The 19864-nt window shown below is 50.6% G+C and overlaps 1 protein-coding gene across 2 annotated transcripts in view; it reads right to left on the bottom strand.

Annotated features, from left to right (window-relative positions):
- Nucleotides 1-19864, bottom strand: part of WSCD2 (WSC domain containing 2) — a 117102-nt gene that overhangs the window by 60672 nt on the left and 36566 nt on the right. Inside the window, exon 2 of one of the 2 annotated variants that reach the window (XM_018061077.1) lies at nucleotides 7362-7445. The exons of the other annotated variant lie outside the window; for it this stretch is intronic. The gene's annotated coding sequence lies outside the window, so the exon portion shown is untranslated. The remainder of the gene's footprint in view (nucleotides 1-7361; nucleotides 7446-19864) is intronic. 2 annotated transcript variants of the gene reach the window in all.

The following is a 19864-nucleotide window of genomic DNA, read 5'->3' as shown; positions in this document are numbered from 1 at the left end:
GCAGTGAAGTGGTGGGTTGGGGTCAGACCCTGGGAAGCCTTGAATGCCAAGCTCAGAAGTCTGTCTGGACTATGCTCTAACTGAAGTTTCATGGTCACACTGACACTTTGGAAAGACCAGCCTCTTATTAGCTTAAAAACCTCTGGGCAGTGAGGGGTGTCCCCTGGTATTCCATGTAAATCACGCACATTGCAGAGATTTCCGCAGCTGGGCCAGGATGAAGAAAGACCAGCAGCCCTCATGGGAATAGGCGGTGGGGGGCACACCAGCCCTTCCAGAGGCATGCAGGCAAGAGCATGGACTCTGCAGGCAGAAGGACCTGGGCTCAAATCCCACCTCTTCCATCTACCACCTGTGTGGCTGGGGTAAGACACCTCTTCTCAGCGACTGAGGCTCCTGACCTGTGAAGTGGACATAAGAAGCTTGACACTCCCCCCCTAAATAGATTGCTTGGAGGATTGCATTAAAAACTAGGAAGAGCACAGGGGGCTCAGCTTGGTGCTCCGTGGTGACCTCGATGGGTGGGATGGGGGTGTAGGGTGGGAGGGAAGTCCAAGAGGGAGGGGATATATGTACACATATAGCCGATTCACTTCATTGTATACCAGAAAACCAACAGCATTGTAAAGCAACTATACCCCAATTAAAAAAAAATTGTACTCTGTGCATCTGGCTCATAGTGGGTGCTCAAGAAAAGCCCTCAGCCCTTCCCCTCCCGTGAGCACACGTGAGCTGCCTTCAGAGCCCCTTGCTGCCAGCAAGCCCCACATCTGCCGCGGGTAAGGAGACAGCAGAGATTTCCGCTGTGGTGTCCCCTGTGGCTCTCTGTCTCTCTGAGGACGTTTCTGGGTCTAGTTCCTTTTTCTTGTTCCCTTCCTGTTCTTTTACATTTCAACACATATTTTCTCTAAGTGGGTGCCAAATGGGTTTTAAGAAGATAATGAGCTCATTAGAAGCTGGCAGGGAACAGAGAGACTGAGGCAACGGTGGTGCCGGACTGGGGATTGGGGAAAGCGGGGGCGTGGATTCTGAGGAAGGGGGCTCCTCCTGGGGAAGGCGGATGCTGACTCGAGTTGCCCACACCAAACTGCCGGTGCTGGGAGGTGGAGGAGGGCACCTGGAAGGAGAACGCCCTGGAATCCGAGCCCCATGGGCATGGGGGAGGGGCAGGTCTGCTCACTGGGACCCTGTGTGTGCTCTCGCTACGTCAGCCCTGTCCTCTGGAGGCCGGTAAGTCCCCAGGGAACACTGGTGCAGAAAATAGTGAGAAGAATCAGAGAGCTTGAACCTCCACCACGGGTCCCTGCCATGAGCCAAATCCCCGAGTGACAGCCGGAGGGAGTTGCAAATGCAGGACAGCAGCATCCTGCGCTTCTCAGCTGCGGGTGGTCCTAGGGTACAGGGGCCCCCGCTGAGCCTATCCCACCTCCCCCAGGGAAACGTCTGTCACTCTTGTCCACCCATCATCCTTCCTCTCCCTTCTCTCTCTTTCTTTCCAAGTTTCTCTCCATCTCTCTTTGTGTCTCTCCAGACAGAACTGGGGAATGGAAGTAACTGCCACTGGCTGAACACTGTGTTTGAAGGTTTTACAAACCTCTAACCAACTCCTCCCTCCTGACAACCTGCAAAGTAGGTGTGATTGGTGTCCCGGACTCCGTAGCTTATGTATGTCCCACCCTGGGCTGGGGGCACACCTTGGCCTCCAGCTGCCCCTTCCCGTCTGTTTCCGGTTGTTCATTACAAGCTGGAAGCCAGAATCGCGTTAACAAGACTCGACAGGTGTCTTCACCTCTCTGAGCTGCTGTTTTCTCTCAGCAAAGTGGGTAGCCCCTAGAAGTCTCCCTCGCAGGGTCTTGGGGAGGACTTGATGAGATCACCCACAGGAGCAGAGATGGTGTTCCTTAAAAGCTGGCTATCACAGCTTCATCCCTTTGCATTTCACGTGAGACCTGCTCTGAGCATCAGTTTTCCCATTTGCTGAAAGTGGCACAAACCCCCTACCCTGCCTCCCTCCCTGGGCTGGCATGAGTTGCCGTGACAGGGAGGCCGAGAGGCCCTCTTTGCAGGAATGACAGTGTTTGGTTACTGCAGTTCGTGTTTCTAGCCGGAGCCCCAGAGTGTCTAAACACAGCCTATTTTTAGCACCAGAATGAACCTCGGGTGCTGAGCTGCCAAGAATATGATGGGCAGGGCAGAGCTGCCCTGAGGGAAGGGAAAACACGAGGTACAGCTTGTCCCACGGCTCCCTCCCTGGTGGGGCTGTTGCGCTTCCCACTCCAGATTCTGGGGAGCAGGTATGTCTGGCTGGAAGCCCGTAAGGCTCGGCAGGGGCCTGGTTCTCTTTCCACAACTCCCTGAACTTGACCTCAGGGCACAAGCCCAGAGACCAGCTGATTCCCTGACCATCCAAACTTGCCAAGAAAAAGATGCTGAGGAATCAGGTTTGCGAAAGTTCAACTTCTTCATGGTTCTGGGTAGGAGATCCACCTGGGGACCTCCAAGAAACTGGGAGCCCAGGTCAGTGGTTACCTTTTGGTCTTGGCTAAATAGTAACAATATCAGAAACCACTGGCATTTGCTAATACCAAATACACAGAAATTCCAGTTGAATGAGCTATTTCAAATCCTAAAAGATGATGCTGTGAAAGTGTTGCACTCAATATGCCAGCAAAAAAAACTCAATATGCCAGCCAGGAAAACTCAGCAGTGGCCACAGGACTGGAAAAGGTCAGTTTTCATTCCAATCCCTAAGAAAGGCAATGCCAAAGGATGCTCAAACTACTGCACAATTGCACTCATCTTACATGTTAGTAAAATGATGCTCAAAATTCTCCAACCCAAGCTTCAGCAATACGTGAATCGTGAACTTCCAAATGTTCAAGCTGGTTTTAGAAAAGGCAGAGGAACCAGAGATCAAATTGCCAATATCCACTGGATCATTGAAAAAACAAGAGAGTTCCAAAAAAACATATACTTCTGCTTTATTGACTATGCCAAAGGCTTTGACTGTGTGGACCACAACAAACTGCAGAAAATTCTGAAAGAGATGGGAATACCAGACCACCTGACGTGCTTCTTGAGAAATCTGTATGCAGGTCAGGAAGCAACAGTTAGACCTGGACATGGAACAACAGACTGGTTCCAAATAGGAAAAGGAGTACATCAAGGCTGTATATTGTCACCCCGCTTATTTAACTTCTATGCAGAGTACATCACGAGAAACGCTGAGCTGAAAGAAACACAAGCTGGAATCAAGATTGCCAGGAGAAATATCATTAATCTCAGGTATGCAGACGGCACCACCTTATGGCAGAAATCGAAGAAGAACTATAGAGCCTCTTGATGAAAGTGAAAGAGGAGAGTGGAAAAGTTGACTTACAGCTCAACATTCAGAAAACTAAGATCACGGCATCTGGTCCCATCACTTCATGGGAAATAGATGGGGAAACAGTGGAAACAGTGAGAGACTTTATAATTTTGGGCTCCAAAATCACTGCAGATGGTGACTGCAGCCATGAAATTAAAAGACGCTTACTCCTTTGAAGGAAAGTTATGACCAATCTAGACAGCATATTAAAGAGCAGAGACATTACTTTGGCAACAAAGGTCTGTCTAGTCAAGGCTATGGTGTTTCCAGTGGTCATGTATGGATGTGAGAGTTGGACTATGAAGAAAGCTGAGTGCAGAAGAATTGATGCTTTTGAACTGTGGTGTTGGAGAAGACTCTTGAGAGTCCCTTGGACTGCAAGGAGATACAGCCAGTCCATCCTAAAGGAGTCCTGAATATTCATTGGAAGGACTAATGTTGAAGCTGAAACTCCAATACTTTGGCCACCTGATGCGAATAGCTGCCTCACTGAAAAAGACCCTGATGCTGGAAAAGATTGAAGGCAGGAGGAGAAGGGGACGACAGAGGATGAGATGGTTAGATGGCATCACTGACTCAATGGACGTGAGTTTGAGTAAACTCCAGGAGTTGGTGATGGACAGAGAGGCCTGGTGTGCTGCAGTCCATGGGGTCGCAAAGCGTCGAACATGACTGAGCGACTGAACTGAACTGAACTGAAATACATAGGCCCTGTGTTGAGCATCTTATTTCCATTGCACCACTTGATCCTCCCTAGAACGGTTTGAGTGGTTATTTACCCCTGTATGCCTCAGTTTCCCTGTCTATAAAAAGGGGGGAATAGCAGGGCTTATCTCATAGCGCTGGTGTAAGGACTAAATATTGAGCTGAACTAATATATACAGGTGTCAGTGTTACCTCTTATTATGACTTACAGAGAATATGTGTGGTTTTGCCTGTCACTGCCCTGTTACAAGGATCTCACCTTCCTTCCCAGGGCTTCCTCATCACCAAGTCTCAGCTCATATGGCTTGGGCAGAACGGTATGCCCTCCCTAGTCGCTGCAAACACTATTATCTTTGTTTCTTTGTTATCTTTGATAACGCAGGGTGTGTATATATTTAGAAGTACAACTCCTGGGTCCTCCTGTGACAGCATCTTATGACTATCCCAGGAAATGATGATCTGTTCTCTAAAACGGCTGTAGTGACAATCCCCTCGCACCACCTTCCCCAGTAATGTACGATGCGCATGCCTGCGGCTACAAATCCCATCAACACTTAATGCTGTCACCCTTTTTGTTTCTGCCAGTCTGGTAAATCTGTAATAGAGGAGGTCTGGGCCCTACCTATAGAATTGACTGCCAAGTGCCATTTGGAAGCAGACTCAGTCGATGACGGATGGGAGTCGGTGTGTAAATGCTCAGCTCCTCGCCCCACTGATGGAATAAGTCAGGCTGTCTTTGCACAGGCTCCCTGAGCTTCCCCAGCCTCAGGTGCCCTCAGTGGTAGCTGACTGATGCACCACCTTGCCTTGGTGTTTTCCCTTCCCTGTTTTTCTTCCCCACTCAGGGTGTGGCTCAGCTGGTAAAGAATCCGCCTGCAACGCCGGAGACCTGGGTTTGATCCCTGGGTTGGGACTATCCCCTGGATGAAGGGAAAGGCTACCCATCCAGTGTTCCGGCCTGGAGAATTTCACAGACTGTATAGTCCATGGGGTCGAAAAGAGTCAGACATGACTGAGCAACTTTCACCAGGGAAGGAAAAGGACTAGCGTGCTCTTCACCTAAATAAACTACTTACCCATGGTATCCTTTACTTGGAATATACCCTGGCTTGTCCAATCTTTTCCTTATCGTTAGATGTGTAAAATATTTCATTTTTCTTCCCTGTACATAAGTAGTGCTATGCTAAACCTCCTGAATGTAGATCTTCACCCAGATTCTTAGAAAGCAATACATGACCTCTCATGAATGTGAAGTGTGGGCACGACTACACCCATCTTACAGATGGGCAAGCTAAGGCTCACAGAGATTAAGTAGCTTGTCCATGCATTCAGCTAGCAAGAAGTGGGGCATGAATTCAAGGGCAGAACTTAGTCTTAATGTCATGAGGTGACGGCACGCACACAGCAAACCACCAGGAGCGCCAGCCCTCTTTCTCACACTTTGCACCTCTCAGTTGAATTCCAGCCTCAAAGGAAGGATCCTTCGTGAGTTTGGAGACATCCCTCAGACGCTTCTTCTCCAGCTAGGTGGACCCCCAGACTCCTTTAATCTAAGTTCCTCTCATCCTTCCTGCTCCTGGACCACTCACTTGGCCGGTGAAAGAGGTAATGAAATAGTCTGAGAAATAACCATTATAAATCCCAGTCCTGTAGCTTTCACTCACAGTCTTCAGGAATGGAGAATTTCATTCACCCAACTAACCCTGGGGAAGAATTTTGCACCCTCATCTGGTGTGTGGACCCTGCCTCAGGGACACACTCCCCTCTCTCACGGGTGTGCTAGAGTGTAAGGAGCCCACAGTGCCCACGATGGGCGTGCATACCTTTTCTCCGATTTCTGGCCACTGTGTGAAGCTGCAATGGGCACTCTGTATACACAGATTTACTTCCTGGGTCCAAAATCACGAGATTGCTTTCATCCAAGATTCCACATATTTGAGCATGTGTACACAGCTTGTGCTGTCTCTTGCATCCTCACCCCTCCCAGGAAGAGTCTCCAGAACCCCGACTCTCCACTCCCTCGGTTTCCAGGACAGAGACTCACCCACCACTGCCCAGAGCTCACAGCTCACCATCGACGTCTCCTTTCATTCATCTTTCCCAAAACTCGAGAAAATAAATGAGAAGGCAAAGTGCCATTAGCTTAATGGCCTTTAACACCCAGCCATCTGCCATGATGTAATTAAATAAAAAAATCAGAGGGAACATATGGTGCCCATTATGAATAAATATTAAAATTTTGTTTCCCCAGCTAATGACTCCGGCATCTCTTGCTCCACAGGCAAACTTTACGGCCATCGTCGCTTGTGACAGGGAATCGGGCTGAGCCACAGTGAGAAATGTGAGGAATGGTGTTAGATCTGGGGTAAGATCTAGTTGTCAGATGTTTCTGGCTTGAACCTGCCTCAGCCACGGGGTGGCTGCGTGATCTCAACAAGTGGTGTGAGACTCAGTTTCCTCATCTGTAAAATAGGAACGATCCCCTCTGCCTTGTTAGGAAAGTATAAGGGTGAAAGAAGCTAATGTGTTTAAAAGACATAGCAAGGCTTCCCCAGTGGGTCAGTAGTTGAGAATCTGCCTTGAAATGCAGGGGACGCCGGTTTGATCCTGCTCCAGGAAGATCCCACATGCCGCGATGCAGCTAAGCCTGTGAGCCACAACTACCGAGCCGGCCCTCTAGACCCTGAGAGCCGAAACTTCGGAAGCCTGTGTGCCGTAGAGCCTGTGCTCCGCAACAAAAGAAGCCACTGCAACGAGAAGCCCGCACTCTGCAACTAGAGAGTAGCCCCTCCTCTCCCCGCTCGCCACAACTAGAGAAAGCCTGCATGCAGCATCGAAGACCCAGCACAGCCGAAAATAAATAAATAAATAGAAGGCATAGCGCTCCAGTAACCGCATGAGCTAATACTCACTGAGCGCCTCCTACGTCACAGAGTCGGACTTGCCTGGAGCGACTTCTCACACAGGCACGCACGCATGCGCAAGGCACTGTTCTATGTATCGGCTTGTTTGATCCTTCCAACAATCCCATATGAAAGATCTCATGTGTTAGCCTCATTTTGCGGATGAGACAGCTGAGGTTCAGAGAGGTTAAGTCACCTATGCAAGGTCACACAGCTAAGGAATGGTGGAGCAGGGCTCAAACAAAGGCTATCTGGCCTCAGAACATGCACTCTTAACCAAGGGGACTCGGTAAGAGTTAGTTACAGTTAGTCTTCAAAGATACACTACACAAAAACTAGACACCGTCTAGCCAGACGCTCCAGCAATCATGCTCCTTGGTACTTACCCAAAGGAGTCCAGAACTGATGCCCACACAGAAGCCTGCACAGGGAGGCTTATAGTAAGCAGCACTGCTCGCAACTGACAAACCCTGCAAGCAACCAAGAGGTGCTTCAGTAGGTGAATGATAAATAAACTGTGGTACATCCAGACAATGGAATAATACTCAGTGTTAAAAGGAAATGAGCTATCAAGCCATGAAAAGACATGAAGGAAACTTCAATGTATGTTCCTAAGTGGAAGAAGCCAGTCTGAAACGGCTACACACTGTGCGATTCCAACCATCAATATACGACATTCCGGAAAAGCAGAACTGCGGAGACAGCAAAAAGATCAGCGGTCGCCAGGGGTTAGGAGGGGATGGATGCATAGGGGACCTGACGATTTTTAGGGTGAGGACTCTCTTCTGTATGATGCTACAGTGGTACGTGTAAGTAAGTAAATGTTAGTCGCTCAGCCACGTCCGACTCTTTTGCGATCCCATGGACTATAGCCCGCCAGGCTCCTCTGTCCCTGGGATTCTCCAAGCAGGAATACTGGAGTGGTTGCCATGCCCTTCTCCAGGGAATCTTCCCAACCCAGGGATCAAGCTCGGGTGTCCTGCATTGCTGGCAGATTCTTTACCATCTGAGCCACCAGGGAAGCCCACTACATTGGTAGATACACATTACAATTTGCCAAAATCTACGGAGTGTACAACACCAGTAATGAACCCTAAGGCAAACTATTGACTTTGGGAAAAAACAATGTGTCAACGCAGGTTAATCAGTTATAACCAAGGTCCCCCTCTTCTGGGGGATGTCGATGGTGCGGGAGGCCATCTGAGGCGGGGGGCAGGAGATACATGGGAAAGCTCCCAACTTTCTGCCCAATTTGGCTGTGAGAGTAAAACTTCTCTAAAAAGCAAAGTCAATTTTTTTTTTTAAGGGGAGGTAATCACATGCTTGAAAAGGCATGGACCCATTGGAGTAGCTATCAGCGAACCATCTAAACTCTGAGGTGGGGAGAAGGGAAAGAGTTGCAGGAAGGGACAAGGGTGTGGCGGGGAGATAAAGGCCATGATGAAATGACGGTTCTGGGCGCCCCTGGTGGCTCAGTGGCAAAGAACCCTCTGCCATTGCAAGACTCAGGTTTGTTCCCTGATCTGGAGGATGCCACATGCCACAGGATGGCTAAGCCCAGGCGCCACAACTACTGAGCCCAGCACGGTCAGTAAATAAACAGACAAGTAATACATATATATATATGAGAAATGACAGTTCCCCTTTTCCAGTGGTTTGACGAAGGGTCACCCAGTCCACTGGGCTTCCCTGTCAGGCGGCTGGCAGCTCTCCTCTGAGCCCAGATCACTTTCTTCACCAAGAGGGACTTTGAAAGAAAGGCCCCAAATCCCTATCATCAAGCCATCTGGAGTCATCCTTCTCCCTCCAGGAGCTGCTGTGTGGTGGGTCAATTAGTGCGTATTTGCATAGAGGTCCTTAATAGGCTGCTAATTGTCTGGGGGAGAAAATAGATGGCTCTGCCCGTTCTGGGCAGAATGTTTACCCAGAGGGGCCGACCTCCAGGGGGTGGCAGAGAACTGCGGGGAAGGAGGGAGGGGAGGGGTGGGATGGGATGGAAGGGGGTGAACTGAGTGAATTACCACCACTCAGGTGCAGTAAGGAGCAGGATTGTGTGAATTTTTGCTTTAGTTTCTGTGTGTGTGTGCGTACTGGCTCCTAAGGCAAACTGCATTTCTCCCTGTAGGTCCATAAAAATCATTTGAAGGAGAATTAGTTCGGGAGAGCTTCTCTGGGTAGAGTGGTTGCAGAAGACCCTACAGAGTAGAAAGCGTTTGAGCTGAGACCTGAAAAATGAGAAGGAGGCAGCCATAGACGATCTGGGGCAAGGCTCTTCCAGACAGAGGTGGGAAGGGACCCTGAACACCCCAGGGACCTGCACTGGGGCGGGGTCAGTGTGGAGAGAGCAGGGGCTGGGCAGCGGGCTTCCATCCTGCAGCGGCCGTGGATTCTGCTCAGGACTGGTTCCGAACTGCAGAGCAACCCATCCCTGTTTCCTCTGGTTTCCAACATGGGGTTGGGGCTGAAGGAGTGCCCAAAGGACCCTCCCTGCCCCAGCGGGGTATGGCCACGTCTCTGCGGCTCAGGGAGGCTGAAAGGGTGGCCCAGGGTCACACGGCGAGGCCAGGGCTGTGCTGGCTCCAGGTTTCTTCCCCGTGTGCCCACGCCGCTCCCTGCCAGCCCCCATCACCCCCTGCCCGGCCATGACTAGCGACTCGCGGCTTGCAGGCTCCATGCTGGCAGCGGAGGTTTAAGCTCTACTTTAGAAACAATGACGGCTCCCAGTAGCTGCTCTTCTCAGAGAGGAATTTTCCGCCAGGGATTTCCCCAGCAAGAAACACTGTCCCCACCCTCCAATCAAGCAAGCCTGGTTTTTCTGTCTAAGCCAGTGCGCAGATGTGCGTGTGTGTGTGTGTGTGTGTGTGTTGGAGGGAGGGGTCTCTGCCCATGGCCCACCTGTGTGGGTTCAAGTTCTCTTCCACCATGGGGCACTCAGTGCCCTTGGAGGGGCCACCAGGCCCTGGCAGCTGGCTCAGAGCAGGTCTACTAGGTGGGCTCAGAGCCCATCAGAGCTGGAGGGAGGACCCTTCACAAGCCCCAGGCTGGCTTCCTTACTGACAGATGGGGAAACTGAGGCTCAGAGGGGAAAGCGGAGGGACTCCCCACAGTCATCCAGTCCCAGATCCAGACCTGAAGCCTTGGCACCTTCGCTGGGAAGGAAAGAAAGTGGATAGACTACTATTTATTGCACACCTACTATATTCCAGGCCCCTCCATCTAAACCGCGTCTTTGACTCTCCCCAGGGGCTCTGCTCGGCAGGTTGGTTTATTCTCACTTTACAGATGAGGCAGTCGAGGTGGGGAGGCTCAGCCCACTCTCCGGAAGGCAGAACTGGGGAGCAGCAGCGTGAGACTCTAACCCGGGCCCGCCCCCCTCTGGCATGTCAATCATAACTTCCTGCAGCAGCGCCCACCTCTGCCCTCGGCAGGGAGAGTGGCTTGATTCGGAAGTCCTCACGGTCCAAGGGCCTTTCTCCAGGGAGCCTGCTCAGTCACCTGGCAATGCTTCTTGAGGCTCCTCAGCTGGGAATGAGGGAAGGGAGCGCCTTCTAGAAGGCCCAGGGGTCCCAAGGCCCCTGGGGTATCTTCACCACATCCTTCAGTGGCCCAAGGAGTTCTGGCGTCCCACGCAGACAACCGCTGCCTGAAACTGACCAATGCTTCAGCCTCTTGAAGTCTTCTCCTCGCCTCTGAGAAGGTGGCACATGACCATACGTGTGCAAGTGCCAACACAGATGCACATGCGTGAACACGGGCATTCCCCATGCCCCCCTCCCCCCCCGCAGCATGTACACATGCGTGCCCATCCCTGTCGGTCCATCCCCATGCCTGCACAGGGCAGGCATCCTTCAATCCACTTCGCAAGTGAGCTCAGAGGGCGCTCGGTGACTTACCCAAGAAACGGGTTCAGTGTTGCAAATGGGAAACGGAAGCTTCCCATTTGGCCCAAAGATAGTTTCTTAACCCCTGGGATGGTCAAGAGCATAAACCAGCACATGTCTTCAAAAGTCTAGGCCAGAGTTTCTCAAGCTCAGCACCACCGACATTGTGGATACTGGACAGTTCCTTGCTGGCAGGGGTGTGGAGGCCATCCTGTGTATTGTAGGGGTAGGTGTCTCTGGCCTCCGCCCGTTAGATGCCAGCATTGTCCCCCCAACAGCTCCACCCCGCCCCCCAAGTTATGACAATGGAGAATGTCTCTAGAGAGTGTTCTAGATTTTGGCCGTGGGAGTAAAGAGAGGTGTGGATCAGAATACCGCCCTTAGACCCATCTGACTCCAGCTTCACAAAGTTGTCGTCTCTGCTTCTAAAGCTTAATTCTAGATTTTATCCTGGTGCTCTTTCATAAGACTCTGTGAGAAGGCCCCATGCTAGGATCCCTGACCTCCAGCATTCTGTGCTGGGATTCCAGGGTCAGTTTCAACGTTGGCAGGTTCTCTGATTCCGAAATTCTTTTCTAAGCCCCTGAGATCCTGTCTCCTCCCGTGTCAAGGTTGAAACTCTCCCTGGGAGACGGCCATGCCTCGCTGCCTTCCAGCAACCAGGATGAAAGATGTGCCCATGAATTATATATTTCCTGTCATCCCTTAATTGCTTGGCAATTATAGACTACCAAGGGTCATGTGCCCGGAGCAAGAACCTCCCCTTCGGCAGAGGAAAAGCAGCTGGATGGAAACTCACCAATGTACATAAAGACGTTACCTCTCGCAGGGTAGGTGGAGGAGTGGTTTTGGTTTGTTTTCTTCATTTTGTTTATCTGTATTTTCTTTTTCCACAGTCAGTTGGGTTCAGAGAAAGAGATGGAGAATGCGCGTGCTTTGATGTCGGAAAATCCCATGGACAGAGGGGCCTGGCTGGTTGCAGTCCATGGCATCACAAAGAATCAGTCTCTCTCTCTCTCACACACACACACACACACACACACACACACACATGACTTGGGCTGGAATCTTGGCTTCATCACTTACTAGCACTGAGAAGGTGAGGAAGCCACTTATCTTTTCTAAGCTGCGGGTTCCGCACTCATAAAATGGGATGAGGATGATGGTACCCACTGCTGAAGTTGTTTAGGGGGTTAGTTCACATAATGCATGCAAAGTGCTTAGCTGGGAGTCTGGCGCACGTACGGGTGGACCGAACCCAGGTCTCCTGCATTGCAGGCAGATTCTTTACCAGCTGAGCCACAAGGGAAGCCCAACACAGTCACAATGACTGCTAGCTTCATTTTTGACCCCACCCAGGCAGCTATGGCATGGTGGCAGGCATGTGGGTTCTGCACTATGTTAGTAATTCTGCTCTGTCCTGGGGAGGGCACGTCCCCTCTCCAAGCCCTCTTTACACATCTCTTTTCCTGATGTGTAAAATGGGCAGAAACATGCCACTTCTCAAGGTCTCTCACAGGCATCTGGTGCCAACAGGCGTGTCCAACTATTATTACCCCATTCCAGAGGGCTGGCAGGCACAGAGCCAGGCAGGGTGGGACTGGGGGCAGAAGCTGGAACTGGAGGCGGCATCTTATCTCCCAGCTTATTTCTGGTTCTTCTACAGCACAGCCTCCCCTCCCACCCCACCAGCCCCAACATTAATAGGTCGCTGCTGTCATGATGTCTTTAAATTTAGAACACTCCCCCCCCAACACACAAACACACATCCACCCACACACCCCCAGGAATAAATCTGCCAGGGTGGGAGAGAGAAAGGTCTGTCTCATTACAGACCTCCCTCATTACAAGAGGAAGAGGGAGGCAGTTTGATGCTGGAGGCTGCAGCAGCCAGGGTCTTGGGGTAGGGAAGCTCCCCTCCTCCCTGCCCCGAGTGCTAGACAGGAGGTCGGGGTACTCGGATGCTCACCTCATGGGGCCCACCAGCAAGGCCAATCCAGGGAAGAAAGGGGTGGACTAGGTAACCACTAGGGTCTGTGGGCTTGAATCTGGACATCCTTGTAGGCAGGCTGGGTGCCCTGGGTGAGATGTACAGCCTCTCCGAGCTGGAGTTTCCTCATCTATAAATGAAATTTTTGCGGGGTCGTCTTCAAGGGCAGGTGACCTGTGTGGTCCTGCGGGGCTCTGCACTAGGTTTTAGCTGTCTGCTGTCACTGTCTTGAATTTCTTAATAATTTTTGAACAAGGGACATTTTCGTTTCGTACTGGGCTCTCTGCAAAGTATGTCGCTGATTTGGGGTGGTTGTAAAAGTTGAAGGAGACTCATGACTGAAATTCCTAGCCCAGTGTGGGGCACTGGTGGAGACACAGGCTTGGTATCTCCCTTCCCTTCGTCTTCCAGCTCCATCTTCCAAGCTCATTCTATAACTGTGTGGGCCAGGGCAAGTGGCTTACCCTCTCTGCACCTTCAGTTTCTCCTTTGACAAACACAAAAACAAAAACTGACTTCAATTTTCTCTGGCTCCACTTAGTGTTCCCCCAACCCTCTCCCCTGGCCATTCAGACTACAATGCACTCATTCATTCACGCAGTCATTCAACAAACAGTCGCTGAGTGCCAACCCCCTGCCAAACCAAGGTCTGCCATACAGATCTGCCTGAATTAGCAGATCTATCCATGGGGAGGGTTTATCCTGCACAAACTTCACAAATGCATCATCTCTGGGGGTAAAAATGTCTCCTTCCTCATCTCAAAACAACATTGTTCTGATCCACAGGAGCCCAGGATTCTCCTCCAACTCCAGTCTGGCACATTTATACAAAGGAGTATTACTCAGTCATAAAAAAGGACAAACTACTGATAGACATTTGGGACAGTACTGATGACCCTCCCAGACATTATGCTGAGAGTAAGAAGCCAGACTCAAAAAGATGTATGGTTCATATACATGACATTCTAGAAAAGGCCAAGGGAAAACAGATTGGTGGAGGCCAAGGGCTAGAATCAGGGAAGAAAATGACGGCAAATGGGCACAGAGGAATTTTTGAGGGTAACAGAAGCTTGTATATCTTGACTCTGCTGGTGGCTGCATGATGGAATGCATTTCTATGTTTTTTGTTTGTTTGGTTGGTTGGTTTATTTATTTATTTATTTGTCTCCCCAAGAGGCATATGAGACCTTAGTTCCCCGACCAGGTATCGAACCCTGGCCTTCTGCAGAAGAAGCACCGAGTCTTAACCCCTGGATCTCCAGAGAAGTCCTTGAATGCATTTGTTAAAAAGTCCCAGAGATATAAACTACAATGGGTGAAGTTAACTGTAGGCAAATGATACTCAATCAGAGACATTTAAAAAAAAAAAACAAAAAAAAAACCCCACTGTGCTTTTTCCTGCAATGCCGGTTGAGCTCCGAAGGGAAGAGATGCTTCCCAGAGAATCAACACCTGCTCACTTCTCATCCTGGGCCTCTGGGATGCTCACCTGGTGGGAAGGGATAGCTCAGCCAGGGCAGGGACAGCTCCCATGAGCACCTGGGCTCCCACATGACCCTCATCCCATTGCCTGCTCGAGAACAAGAACATTCGGGGTTATTTTTGCTCTGAGAAGTACCAGCCGCAGGGTACTTTCTCTGCAGGCAGTCGCCACCCCCTGCTGTGTTTACATAAAAACACATTTGCACAGGGTTTTGTTTTTACATTTGCCTCAGAGGCCTGGAGTCTATTAAATGTGGGAAGGCCTGATGATCTGGCTGGAAGCAGCTGATGGGAGAGGGCAGGCTGAAGGAAGATGCTCTAGGCCTGCATTTCCTCCCAGTCTCAGGGAGCCCTGGGTCTCTGTGCAGAGGTGATAAAAGGGCTCACTGAACTCACTTGTGCATGCGCCCGGCATTTCTCAACCTCAGCCCCACTGACATTTGGGACTGGGTGATTTGTTGTTGAGGGGGGCTGCTCTGTACATCGCAGAGTGCTCAGAAGCATCCTTGGCTTCTGCCTACCAGCATCCTTCCAGTTGAGATGATCAAAAACATCTCCAGTTCAGCTCAGTCGCTCAGTCGTGTCTTTGTGACCCCACGGACTGCAGCACGCCAGGCTTCCCTGTCCATCACCAGCTTCCGGAGTTTGCCAAATGTCTCCTGCAGGGCAAAATCGCCCCCACTTGAGAACCACTGGCACACACACACAAGCTCAGCTCAGGAACTCTCCGCCTTTCAACACCCACCTAAAACGAGTGCTGACGCTGTCTCCCGCACCGCTGCAGCCCTGGCTCTTTCCCCAGTGCCTGGCAGGCAACGTTTGAGAGGCTCAAAGGCGTTTTGTGGGATGAGCAAACCACGGCGGCACAACTGATACCGATGGCCACCGGCTTCCGTGGCTTGGAGGACACTGCCCGGCATTCAGACTCTGGCCACCGTGCGGTTTTGCACCACGTGCCAGGCTGTTCCCACATCACCTCACCCAGGCCACAGATCGAGGTCCACGACTGTCTCCATTTTCCATGTAAGGAGACTGAAGCACTCAGCTAGCGTGTGGTAGAGCTAGGACTTAATGGGCTTCCTGGCGGCTCAGTCAGTAAAGAGTCCGCCTGCAATGCAGGAGACCCGGGTTCGATCCTTGGGTTGGGAAGATCCCCTGGAGAAGGGAATGGCTGCCCACTCCAGTATTCTTGCCTGGAGAATCCCACGGACAGAGGAGCCTGGCGGGCTACAGTCCATGGGATTGCCAGGAGTAGGACATTACTGAGCAACAGAGCACGCATGCACGCTGAGCTGGGATTTAAGCCTAGAAATGTCTGTTGCCAGGGCCCACTCTCTTAATTATCACATTCCATTTAAGGCACTTGCAGCCTTAAATATTCTTTAAGGATGGGATGGGGAATAGTGACAATGATTTCCTCCTTAACCAAACTCTGCACAGGCTCCCCTGAACCCTTTTTCACATAGATGTCTCTTGTTGCTGTTTAATCGCTAATTCGTGTCTGACTCTTTGTGACTCCATGGACTGCAGCACGCCAGGCTCCTCTCTTCTCTGCTATCTCCAGGAGTTTGCTCAAATTCATATCCATTGAGACGGTGATGCTATCTAACCATCTCCTCCTCTACCACCCCCTTCTCCTTTTGCCTTCAATCTTTCCCCAGCGTCAGGGTCTTTTCCAATGAGTTGACTCTCGCATCAGGTGGCCAAACTATTGGAGCTTCAGCTTCAGCAACAGTCCTTCCAATGACTGTTCAGGGTTGATTTGATTTCCCTTAGGATTGACTGGCTTGATCTTGCAGCACAAGGGACGCTCAAGAGTCTTCTCCAGCACCACAGTTCAAAAGCATCAGTTCTTCCGTGTTCAGTCTTCTTTATGGACCAACTCTCACATCCATCCAATTTACCTTGATTTATGGACCAAACATTCCAGGTTCCTAAGCAATATTGTTCTTTACAGCATCGGACTTTCCTTTTACCACCAGACGCATCCACAGCTGAACGTCATTTCTGCTTTGGCCCAGCTATTTCATTCTTACACGAGCTACTAGCAGTTGCCGTCTGCTCTTCCCCAGTAGCACAATGGACACCTTCCAATCCAGGGGGTGCTCATCTTCCCTTGTCATATCTTTCTGCCTTTTCATACTGTCAGTGGGGTTCTCCATGCGAGAGTCCTGGAGTGGGTTGCTAGTTCCTTCTCCAGTGGACCACATTTGATCCATGGAGGTGATCACCCTGTGACCCATGAAGGGGAGGTATCTCTGCATTGACCAATGTTAGTGAGGCTCCTGCGAAGTCAGTTTAGCAGAATTCCCATCCTCCGTATCTGCTCTAATTGGGTTTCTCACCCTCCACCGTTCCCCAGGTAATGTCAGATCACCTGACCTGCCTTCAGCACTGCCTTCAACCCTGTTAGGTTGGTTCAGTCAGAATCTTCCCCAGTTCTTTTCCTTTCTGTAATTTTGTAATTTTCCATCCACTGACCATCCCCCTATGTCTGGCCAACCTTATTGCTTAGTTGTATACGCCCACTTGCCCATGCTGTATTCGGAGTTGAGCTAGTTCTCTCCAGAGGTCTCTTTTCTCCGATTGCAACAGTCCTGAATAAAATCTGCTTTTTCCACTTCAGCTACTCTCCAGTTCTGATTTTTCTTTAACAATAGATCCAGACACATATATCTACACACATCGGGGAGGGACTGTGGTTGAAAAGCAGAAAGTCAACCAAGATTAACATGGTAAGGAGTGTGGATTTAGGTGCAGGACCTACCAGCATCCAGATCCCTCTTGGCCACTTACCAACCCTGTGAACTCAGGCAAGTGGCTGGGGTTCATTTCACCATTTGTAAATGGGGACCGTGACAATAACACAGGACAGGATTTGTGTAAAGGTTAAATGATGATGCTGTAAAGTGCAAGCTGTCCTGCCTGTGCTCAGTCATATCCAGCTCTTAGGGACTCCATGGACGGCAGCCCGCCAGGTTCCTCTGTCCATGGGATTTTCCAGGCAAGAATACTGGAGTGGGTTGCCATTTCAGATCCTTCCAGGGCATGTTCCAGACCCAGGGATCAAACCCAAGTGTCCTGCACCTCCTGCATTGGCAGGCAGATTCTTTACCACTAGCTTCACCTGGGAATTCCATAGAAAATAGCCTGAGCTCAATAAATATTGGTTGGATAGATACATTCAATAGGCTTTGGGGAGAATAGTCCCAGATAAGGTGGAAATCAGTAGGAGAGGTGACTTTACATCAAATCACCCAGCAAGGCAAGGGTGTTTGAATCCCAGAGTCCCCACCATACACACACACACACACACACACACACACACACACACACACACACACACACACACACACACACAAAGTGAGACAGAGCTGGTTACTCCTCAATGGCCTCCTGCCCTTCTGACTGGACTGAACAGAGGTCCACTGCGCATGTGCTGGCTATTGACAGGCTGCCTGGGTGGGTAAGAGGCCCCCTGCAGGTCCCTGTACCATAGGAGTCAGAAGGCTGCTGACCCCTGGAAACTGTGGAGCCTAATTCAGCATCCCTTGACCCCCTTCTCAGCAGACGTGCTGAATGCAGGCAACTCTGACCTGACCTCAACTGTGACTGCCCTTTTGGGAGCTACCGAGAGGCACTGCAATCCCTCCCAGGTCTGACCAAGGGACAGGGCAAAGGGGGGCCTCCGGGCCATCAGCCATAGAAGGTTCTGCTCTCCGTGTTAATTCAAGAGCATCCACGGCTCCTGCTGAGCAGCTGAAGAGCTCTCTCGAGCCTCTTTTCGAGTGAAAACAGTCATTTGCAAGAGCTCATGATGCAAGGAGCAGACGGAATGGCACGGTTGCACTCCAGCCAGCCTTTCTCACAGCCCAGAGCCTGTGGAGCCACTTGGAGGAACGGCCGCTGCCGCGGGCTGGTGGGAGGGTCTGGGGACACGGAGGAGGGCCCATCTCCACAGCTCCAGAACAAGCCAGGGCTTTCATGGCAAAGGGGCAGCAAGCATGTCATACCTGGCGCATTTGTTTCCTAGGGCGGCTATAACAAATCGCCAAAACTAGGGTGGGGGGGTGCTTAAAACCATAGGAATTTAGGCTCTCAGAGTTCTGGAGACCAGACGTTCCAAATCAAGGAGTCAGCAGGAGGCAGGATTAGTTTCTTGTGGAGGTTCTGAGGAAGAATCATTCCATGCCTCTGTCCTAGCTCCTGGTGGTTGCTGGCCCTCTCTGGCACTCTTTTTACGGTAGAGGCAATACTCCAATCTCTGTTGCCATCTTCAAATGCATTCATTCTCTCTGTGTGTGTCTGTTTTTTCTTCTTCTTTTTTCAAAAAATTGTTATTATTCTTCTTTTTGTTTTTGGCTGTGCCGGGTCTTCGTTGCTGTAGGCGTTTTTCTCTAGTGGGGGCAAGCGGGGACTACGCCCCATTTGCGGTGCAGGAGCTTCTCACTGCGGAGGCTTCTTTGTTGCTGAGCGTGGTAGGCTCTAGGCACGTGAGCTCCCTGGCTCCAGCTCCTGAGATCTAGAGCGCAGACTCAGATCTGTACGGGCACCATTGCAGGGCACAGGCTCAGCTGCTCCATGGCGCGTGGGATCTTCCTGGATCAGGGATCAAACCCATGTCTCTTGCACTGGCAGGAAGATTCTTTACCACTGAGCCATCAGGGGAGCCCAGTTTTCTCTTCAGCCATCGAATTAGGGCCCCGCTTGAATCCCGTGTGGCCTCATCTTAACCAACGACACATTTTCAGATGGGGCTCTGAGGTTCTAGGTGGAGGTGAATTTGGGGGAGGACACTGCTCAGCGTAGCAGGGATTGAATTTCACTCCTGCCACTTGCAGCTGTGTGACGGTAGACGCGCGACTTAACCTCTCTGGTCCCCTTTCGTCAGCTTTAAAAAGCAATAATGACAGGATTATTGGGACGATTGGATCTGTTGCTGCAGTAAAGTGAGCGGCTCCAGGCACAGACCCTGGAGCCAGACGACCTGCCGCCTGCTTGCTGTGCGACACTGAACAGGTTGCCTACACTCTCTGGTCGTCTATTCCCCTGTCCATACGGGTGAGGAGCCTGAAAGATATTATGGCCCTTCTCTCCCTCCCATAGTTCCTAAAGCTCCCCAAGGGCACTACAGGGGTCCATGGGCTCTCTTAGGATTTCCAAAGCCCCCAAATTATACTTTAATCCACAAAAAATGGTACAACTCTGTGCTTTTTTTTTTTTTTTTGGAATTGGATTGACTCAATGTCAGAATCCATTCATTCTCAAGACAAGTAGAATTTTTCATCAACAATTATTGCTCTAATACTTACTTTTAATTTAGTGAAAAAATTACTTAAAATCATGAAGCTTGTTCAAGAAACAAAACACAGACACAAATAACAAGACAGTCCTTGGGTCTGGAGAGGTTTGGGCTCCATGGGGTTGGCTGATATCAGCTAAAATGAACAATGTTAACGGCTCTTAGTTATGAAATACTCACTTCATACCAGGCATTTTATTCACCGTTGTCCACAACACCTCTCATTTACCCACG

The sequence above is a fragment of the Capra hircus genome, chromosome 17 (genome assembly GCF_001704415.2).
Source record: "Capra hircus breed San Clemente chromosome 17, ASM170441v1, whole genome shotgun sequence".
Lineage (NCBI taxonomy): Eukaryota > Metazoa > Chordata > Mammalia > Artiodactyla > Bovidae > Capra > Capra hircus.
This window is presented reverse-complemented; position numbering and strand designations above follow the sequence as displayed.